Source organism: Dendropsophus ebraccatus, chromosome 10 (genome assembly GCF_027789765.1).
Source record: "Dendropsophus ebraccatus isolate aDenEbr1 chromosome 10, aDenEbr1.pat, whole genome shotgun sequence".
Classification (NCBI taxonomy): Eukaryota; Metazoa; Chordata; class Amphibia; order Anura; family Hylidae; genus Dendropsophus; species Dendropsophus ebraccatus.
Window position 1 is genome coordinate 82,022,626 of NC_091463.1, and position 9,555 is coordinate 82,032,180.

Sequence of the window (9,555 nt, forward strand, 5' to 3'; positions counted from 1 at the left end):
TTCTCCCCCCTGTAGGCTCCATAGTAACTGCGCTGTGTGGGATGCCCCCTGTATGTAGGATCCCCTGCTGTGCCCCCTGTATGTAGGATTCCCTGCTGTGCCCCCTGTATGTAGGATCCCCTGCTGTGCCCCCTGTATGTAGGATCCCCTGCTGTGCCCCCTGTATGTAGGATTCCCTGCTGTGCCCCCATGAGCTAATAATGCCCCTAGAGGTGGCCCCCATGAGCTAATAATGCCCCCAGAGGTGCCCCCATGAACTAATAATGCCCCCAGAGGTGGCCCCCATGAACTAATAATGCCCCCAGAGATGCCCCCATGAGTTAATAATGCCCCCAGAGGTGCCCCCATGAACTAATAATGCCCCCAGAGGTGCCCCCATATACTAATAATGCCCCCAGAGGTGCCCCCATGAGCTAATAATGCCCCCTGAGGTGCCCCCATATACTAATAATGCCCCCAGAGGTGCCCCCATATACTAATAATGCCCCCAGAGGTGCCCCCATACACTAATAATGCCCCCAGAGGTGCCCCCATACACTAATAATGCCCCCAGAGGTGCCCCCATGAGCTAATAATGCCCCCAGAGGTGCCCCCATGAGCTAATAATGCCCCCAGAGGTGCCCCCATTTACTAATAATGCCCCCAGAGGTGCCCCCATATACTAATAATGCCCCCAGAGGTGCCCCCATATACTAATAATGCCCCCAGAGGTGCCCCCATGAACTAATAATGCCCCCAGAGGTGCCCCCATATACTAATAATGCCCCCAGAGGTGCCCCCATATACTAATAATGCCCCCAGAGGTGCCCCCATACACTAATAATGCCCCCAGAGGTGCCCCCATGAGCTAATAATGCCCCCAGAGGTGCCCCCATGAGCTAATAATGCCCCCAGAGGTGCCCCCATATACTAATAATGCCCCCAGAGGTGCCCCCATATACTAATAATGCCCCCAGAGGTGCCCCCATATACTAATAATGCCCCCAGAGGTGCCCCCCATGAACTAATAATGCCCCCAGAGGTGCCCCCATATACTAATAATGCCCCCAGAGGTGCCCCCATATACTAATAATGGCCCTGGAGGTGCCCCCCATGAACTAATAATGCCCCCAGAGGTGCCCCCATATGCTAATAATGCCCCCAGAGGTGCCCCCATATACTAATAATGCCCCCAGAGGTGCCCCCATACACTAATAATGCCCCCAGAGGTGCCCTCATGAACTAATAATGCCCCCAGAGGTGCCCCTAAAAAAACAAACATCCTACTCACCTAATCCGCGCTGTGTAGCTGCAGGCAGCAGCTCTTCCTCCTCTTCGGGCTCCATCTTGCGAGCCGCAAGGACGGGACTTCCGGCAGGCGTGATGACGTCACATGATCACGCCTGCCGGAGAGGTCACGGCCCGGCCTCCAATAGGCTGCTGGTATGAAGTGCCGGCAGCCAGGCCTGTATTTAGAGTTTATGCTGCCCTAGGCACTTTGCACGCTGAGGCGCCCCCCCCCCCCCCCACCGTTACTGTACATGCATGGTATATACCCTGGCACTTGGGTGTCGCTCTGCTTGATGCCCGCTGTTCTCATCAAACAAATGTGATGGAGGAAGGAAGGAGGCCGGGGACGTCTTAGTTTGGGGGCCGCTTCTGTCCAGTGTCGGACTGGGGCACCTGGGGCCACCAATATACAACCAGTGAGACACGACATGCTGACCCGCTCCTTTCCTGAATTCATCTGTATTTGTGACAAATCCCTACATTTATACAGCTCTCAGGGTATGCTGGGAGTTGTAGTCTCTGAGAGGACAACCCTGTAATAAATCACTGTGTGCAGAGGCTCCTGGTGGCTGCAATCTGTGGGTGACAACATCAGCCCTGAAGGTCCAGCAATACATCTGTCTACGCTTTACTACAACTCCCAGCATACTCTGAGGGCTGCAGACTGTCAGTACATGCTGGGAGTTGTAGTGCCTGCAGCTGTTGTAGTTGGGTCCTATACACTGGATGCTTTGTGGCATACAAGAATACAAAGATCTGTGGGGGCTCAGTGCAGGGAAGTGACCCCAGAACATCACTAATAGGGGATAGAACAAAACATCTCCCCCTATCCCCTATTAGTGATGTTCTGGGGTCACTTCTCTACACTGAGCCCCCACAGATCTCTGTATTCTTATATGCCACAAAGCCTCCAGTGTATAATGCACCTAGGACCCAACTACAATAGCTGCAGGCACTACAACTCCCAGCATGTACTGACAGTCTGCAGCCCTCAGCATATGCTGGGAGTTGTAGTGCCTGCGGCTGTTGTAGTTGGGTCCTAGTTTAAAAGTTTGCGCTAGTGTACTGTAGTGACCGCGGGGCTGTGTCAGTACACTACCGCAAACAATACACTGACCCATTTAGACCCCAATGGTACACAGGCTCTGCACACTATAGAAGTGATTACAGTGCAGTTACTAATGACTCACAGGTGACGTCTTCTCCGATTGCCGTCGCTTCTTGCTTTCTTCTCCATCTGGCGAAGAAGACTTCTCCGACCACAACTAGTCTGCAAGCAGGCAGCTGGGGGTGACTGGGGAAGGGAGGCAGCTGGGGGTGGCAGGGGAAGCCGCTGGGGTGAAGGGGAGAAGCTGGGGTGACAGGGGGAAGGAGAGCAGCTGGGGTGACGGGAAGGGGGAGCAGCTAGGGGTGGCAGGGGGAGAATCTGGGGAGGCAGAGGGAGCAGCTGGGGGCAGGGGAGTAGATGGGGGCAAGAGGAGGAGCAGATGGGGGGCAGGGGGAGCAGCTGGGGTGAGAGGGGCAGGGGTAGTAGATGGGGGCAGGGGGAGCAGCTGGGGTGAGAGGGGCAGGGGGAGCAGCTGGGGAGGGCAGAGGGATCAGCTCGGGGGCAGCAGCTGGGGTGGCAGGGGGAGTAGATGGGGGGCAGGAGGAGCAGCTGGGGTGGCAGGCAGGGGGAGCAGATAGGGGGCAGCTAGGGTGGCAGGGAGAAGATTGGGCAGCTGGGGTGGCAGGGGGAGAAGATGGGGGACAGGCGGAGGAGCAGATGGGGCAGGGGGAGAAGATGGGGGGCAGGAGGAGCAGCTGAGGGGCAGGGAGAGCAGCTGGGGGTGCTGGTGGAGAGGCTGGGGGGTGCTGACAGAGAGGCTGGGGGGGTGCTGACAGAGAGGCTGGGGGAGAGGCTGGGGTTGCAGGAGGATAGGCTAGGGGGAGAGGTTGTGGGGTGCAGGAGGAGAGGCTTTGGGGTGCAGGAGGAGAGGCTGTGGGGTGCAGGAGGAAAGACTGGAGGAGAGGCTGGGGGTGCAGGAGAAGAGGCTGTGGGAGAGGCTGTGGGGTGCAGGAGGAGAGGCTGGAGGGGGGTACAGGAGGAGAGGCTGGAGGGGGGGTACAGGAGGAGAGGCTGGAGGGGGGGGTACAGGAGGAGAGGCTGGAGGGGGGGTACAGGAGGAGAGGCTGGAGGGGGGGGTACAGGAGTAGAGGCTGGAGGGGGGGGTACAGGAGGAGAGGCTGGAGGGGGGGTACAGAAGGAGAGGCTGGAGGGGGGGGTACAGAAGGAGAGGCTGGAGGGGGGGGTACAGGAGGAGAGGCTGAGGGGGGGTACAGGAGGAGAGGCTGAGGGGGGGTACAGGAGGAGAGGCTGGAGGGGGGTACAGGAGGAGAGGCTGGGGGGGTACAGGAGGAGAGACTGGAGGGGGGGTACAGGAGGAGAGGCTGGAGGGGGGGGTACAGGAGTAGAGGCTGGAGGGGGGGGTACAGGAGGAGAGGCTGGAGGGGGGGTACAGAGGGAGAGGCTGGAGGGGGGGGGGTACAGAAGGAGAGGCTGGAGGGGGGTACAGGAGGAGAGACTGGAGGGGGGGGTACAGAAGGAGAGGCTGGGGGAAGAGGGAGCGGCCGGGGGTGCAGAGGCAGGTGAGGCAGGTGAGGCAGGTGAGGCAGGTCCCCCCTTCCCATGCAGCTTTGGTCCGGTGAGCTTCCGGCACACTCTGCCTCTATCACTGGCCGGAAGCTCACAGCTGCAGCCCCGCGGTCCAGGAACTTCTCTCCTGCTCGGCGCGATGACGTCACGTGCGCCGCTGCCGAGCAGGAGAGAAGGACCGCAGGGCTGCAGCTGTGAGCTTCCGGCCAGTGATAGAGGCAGCGTGTGCCGGAAGCTCACCGGACCGAAGCGGCACAACCCCCCCCCCCCCCAGGTGGCAAGGGGGGCCGTGCGGGCCCCCCTAGCGTAGCGGTCGGGGGGGCGGCGGCGGCGGCGGCGGCGGTCGGGGGGGCGGCGGCCGGCGGGCCCGCCGGGCCCCCCCCCATGTCTCTCAGGGTCCGGGCCCCATACGGCAGTACCGGTTGTACTGCCCTATCGGCGGCCCTGCCCAAGCCCCTAGGGGCCTCTCCGCTGATAGGTGTAGTTACTGGCAGGAGCCGGAGCAGCTGCTGAGCAGAGGATTGTCACGGTTTTGGCACGAGGACCGGGCTCCTGACCATGCGGGGATACTGGGCATGCGATTCTTTGTTGTCCTTAGTCAGGGCACCAATAATTACACCAATGCCAAGGTTCAGAAACAACGGTAGTTATATATTTATTGTAACGGTGGTAACTAGTAGCAGGAGACGGGGGTCCAGGCAGGATGGGAAATGTAGTTTTGCAACAGCTGGAGGGCTGAAGGTTCCCCATCCCTTCCCTTAATAGATTAAAGTCAATAAGGTATTCCAGTTTCGTAATCTGTCCTTCCTTCGCAGAGGTGGTCGGAAAGCCGAAAGCAGCCACAGTGGTGAAGTTACACAATATACGTAACTCTAACTTAGCAGTGACAATCATAACATAGTGAAAAATACTATCTATATGTGATCACTACTCAAAGTAAGGTCCCTATTACACGGAAAGATTACTGTGCAAAAAATATAGTCCGAATTTAAGCGATAATATTCTTGTGTGTATGTAGCAACGATCAACAGACTAACATTCTAACATAGTTACATAGTTAATAAGTTTGAAAGAAGACAAGAGTCCATCAGATTCAACCTAGGGAAACCCTACTGTGCCGATACTGTGCTCATGCAGAGCAGGGAAAGGAGTCCCTGGGGGACTAGAGGAACCATACTGGTGGGGTAAGTATAGCTTTTTTTGTTTTAAATACAGATGAAGGTACAAGAGGATGCTGAAGGGGGTACTAGTATGATGATAAAGGGGGAAGTAGGATGATGATGGGGGCAGGAGGATGAGAGGGGTAGTACTGTGATGATGGAGAGGGAGGAGGATGATGAAGGGGGTAGTAGTATGATGATGGAGGGGCAGAAGCATGATGAAGGGGGTAGTAGTATGATGATGGTGGGGCAGGAGGATGAAGAAGGCAGTAGTATCATGATGGAGGAGCAGTAGGATGAAGGGGGTAGTAGTATGATGATTTGGGGTGCACCTGCATCATATGGGTACAAACTACCAGTGTGTACAGTCAGTCAGTAGAATGCTATCTCTGAGTCTCAGCCTACTCTGAGTGGGTTGTAATATACTGGGGACCTAATACTGGGGTGTGTAATATACTGGGGATCTGACACCGGGGTGTGTAATATACTGGGGAGCTAATACTGGAGTATTTAATATAATGGGGACCTGATACTGGGGTGTGTAATATACTGGGGACCTGATACTGGGGTGTGTAATGCTCCTTTTGTGCTGTTCTGACTGTAAATTCTCAATGGAAAATTTTAAAACAACACCCATGATAGGCCACACCCCACTGAGACCACACCCACAATAAGCCACACCTCCTTTAACGCTAAAGTGTCCCTGGAAAATTTTTTCAAATGTTGCCAACTATGTATGAGGCAGATGACAATTGCCCCATCACAGGGAGAAAATTCTTTCCGACTCCAGACTTCAGAACAATCCCCGGATCAGTGTATCACCGGAAATCTAATGCCCATAACTTGTAATATTATATTTTTCTAGAAAAGCATCTGGGCCTCCCTTGAACTTATTTAATGAATCAGCCATGACAACATCATGTGGCAGAGAGTTCCACAGTCTTACCGCTCGTACAGTAAAGAACCCGCGCTGATGCTGATGGTGAAATCTTCTTCCCTCTAGGTGTAGAGGATGCCCCCTTGTCATGGTTACAGACCTAGGAGTAAAAAGACCACTACAAACATCTCTGTACTGTCCTTTCATATATTTGTATGTTGTGATCAGATCGCCCCTAAGACCAAAATTTGTTCGTATTTCGTCGTCTTTGCTTTCGCTAATCATTCGCAAATCTTCCGGTGTATGTACACGTCGTTCGTAATTCGATAGTTCACATACTAGAGTAACGACTATTGTTCCGTGTATAAGAGCGCGTTCACACTGAGCAAAACAGACGGAAATTCCAATTCCACTGACTTCTTTGAACGGAGAGCAGCGGCACACGAGACACATTAAAGGGGTATTCCGGGAAAAATTAACTCCTGTGGATAGGGGAAAAGCAGGAGAATGTGTGGGGTCCGACCCCTGACCCCCCCCCTCCACCGATCTCCGTATCGGACCCCACCCGCTCTGTTATGAATAGAGCCCTTGCTTGGCACGTGACCTACGGCTCTATACATAACAGAGCCGGCAGGATCCGATATGGGGCAGACGGGATCCGAGCGGAGTCCATGGCGGGGGTCCCACTTGGAACTGTTTTGCTCAGTGTGAGTGGCCCCTCATGGTGAACAATTTCAGGTTGTTCCCAGAAGCCCTCATTTGCAAACGTTTATCGTTAGAAACTTGAATTCGCTTTGTCTAACAGGACCCTAAAACAGGACCCTTTAATTCCAGCGTCTGCTCATCTGTTTCAGTGATTCAGAAAGTCACATGGCTAACTAGGATTTACGCCATCTCTTATTGCAGCCGCTCAGTTTTTGCACAACTGCAACTCCCAGCAGGGCTGCAACAGCTGCTGCCGGGACATTCTGGGAGTTGTAGTTTTGCTGTGGGGGTTATGATAGGGGTTGTGGGCTTGTCGTGAGGGCACGCTGTAGCTCTGTACTACTATCAGGGCATACTGGGAGTTGTAGTTTTGCAGCAGCCACTGTTAGGAAATGCTAGGAGCTGTAGCTTTACACCAGCTGCTGTCGGGGCAGTGACAGGCCTTACACCAGCTGCTGTCGGAGCAGTGACAGGCCTTACACCAGCTGCTGTCGGGGCAGTGACAGCTCTTACACCAGCTGCTATCAGGGCAGTGACAGCTCTTACACCAGCTGCTGTTAGGGCAGTGGCAGCTCTTACACCAGCTGCTGTTAGGGCAGTGACAGGTCTCACACCAGCTGCTGTAAGGGCAGTGACAGGTCTTACACCAGCTGCTGTCAGGGCAGTGACAGCTCTTACACCAGCTGCTATCAGGGCAGTGACAGCTCTTACACCAGCTGCTGTTAGGGCAGTGGCAGCTCTTACACCAGCTGCTGTCAGGGCAGTGACAGCTCTTACACCAGCTGCTGTCAGGGCAGTGACAGGTCTTACACCAGCTGCTGTCGGGGCAGTGACAGCTCTTACACCAGCTGCTATCAGGGCAGTGACAGCTCTTACACCAGCTGCTGTTAGGGCAGTGGCAGCTCTTACACCAGCTGCTGTCAGGGCAGTGACAGCTCTTACACCAGCTGCTGTCAGGGCAGTGACAGGTCTTACACCAGCTGCTGTCGGGGCAGTGACAGGTCTTACACCAGCTGCTGTCAGGGCAGTGACAGCTCTTACACCAGCTGCTGTCGGGGCAGTGACATCTCTTACACCAGCTGCTGTCAGGGCAGTGACAGTTCTTACACCAGCTGCTGTCAGGGCAGTGACAGCTCTTACACCAGCTGCTGTCAGGGCAGTTACAGGTCTTACACCAGCTGCTGTCGGGGCAGTGACAGCTCTAACACCAGCTGCTGTCGGGGCAGTGACAGCTCTTACACCAGCTGCTGTCGGGGCAGTGACAGCTCTAACACCAGCTGCTGTCGGGGCAGTTACAGGTCTTACACCAGCTGCTGTCGGGGCAGTGACAGCTCTAACACCAGCTGCTGTCGGGGCAGTTACAGGTCTTACACCAGCTGCTGTCGGGGCAGTGACAGCTCTAACACCAGCTGCTGTCGGGGCAGTGACAGCTCTAACACCAGCTGCTGTCGGGGCAGTTACAGGTCTTACACCAGCTGCTGTCGGGGCAGTGACAGCTCCTACACCAGCTGCTATCAGGGCAGTGACAGCTCTAACACCAGCTGCTGTCGGGGCAGTGACAGGTCTTACACCAGCTGCTGTCGGGGCAGTGACAGGTCTTACACCAGCTGCTGTCGGGGCAATGAAAGGCCTTACACCAGCTGCTGTCAGGGCAGTGACAGCTCTTACACCAGCTGCTGTCGGGGCAATGAAAGGCCTTACACCAGCTGCTGTCGGGGCAGTGACAGCTCTTACACCAGCTGCTGTCGGGGCAGTGACAGCTCTAACACCAGCTGCTGTCGGGGCAGTGACAGCTCTTACATCAGCTGCTGTCTGGGCAGTGACAGCTCTTACACCAGCTGCTGTCGGGGCAGTGACAGCTCTTACACCAGCTGCTGTCGGGGCAGTGACAGCTCTTACACCAGCTGCTGTCGGGGCAGTTACAGGTCTTACACCAGCTGCTGTCGGGGCAGTGACAGCTCTTACACCAGCTGCTGTCGGGGCAGTGACAGCTCTTACACCAGCTGCTGTCGGGGCAGTGACAGCTCTTACACCAGCTGCTGTCAGGGCAGTGACAGCTCTTACACCAGCTGCTGTCAGGGCAGTGACAGGTCTTACACCAGCTGCTGTCAGGGCAGTGACAGCTCTAACACCAGCTGCTGTCGGGGCAGTGACAGCTCTAACACCAGCTGCTGTCGGGGCAGTTACAGGTCTTACACCAGCTGCTGTCGGGGCAGTGACAGCTCCTACACCAGCTGCTGTCAGGGCAGTTACAGGTCTTACACCAGCTGCTGTCGGGGCAGTGACAGCTCTTACACCAGCTGCTATCAGGGCAGTGACAGCTCTAACACCAGCTGCTGTCGGGGCAGTGACAGGTCTTACACCAGCTGCTGTCGGGGCAGTGACAGGTCTTACACCAGCTGCTGTCGGGGCAATGAAAGGCCTTACACCAGCTGCTGTCAGGGCAGTGACAGCTCTTACACCAGCTGCTGTCGGGGCAATGAAAGGCCTTACACCAGCTGCTGTCGGGGCAGTGACAGCTCTTACACCAGCTGCTGTCGGGGCAGTGACAGCTCTAACACCAGCTGCTGTCGGGGCAGTGACAGCTCTTACATCAGCTGCTGTCTGGGCAGTGACAGCTCTTACACCAGCTGCTGTCGGGGCAGTGACAGCTCTTACACCAGCTGCTGTCGGGGCAGTGACAGCTCTTACACCAGCTGCTGTCGGGGCAGTTACAGGTCTTACACCAGCTGCTGTCGGGGCAGTGACAGCTCTTACACCAGCTGCTGTCGGGGCAGTGACAGCTCTTACACCAGCTGCTGTCGGGGCAGTGACAGCTCTTACACCAGCTGCTGTCGGGGCAGTGACAGCTCTTACACCAGCTGCTGTCGGGGCAGTGACAGGTCTTACACCAGCTGCTGTCAGGGCAG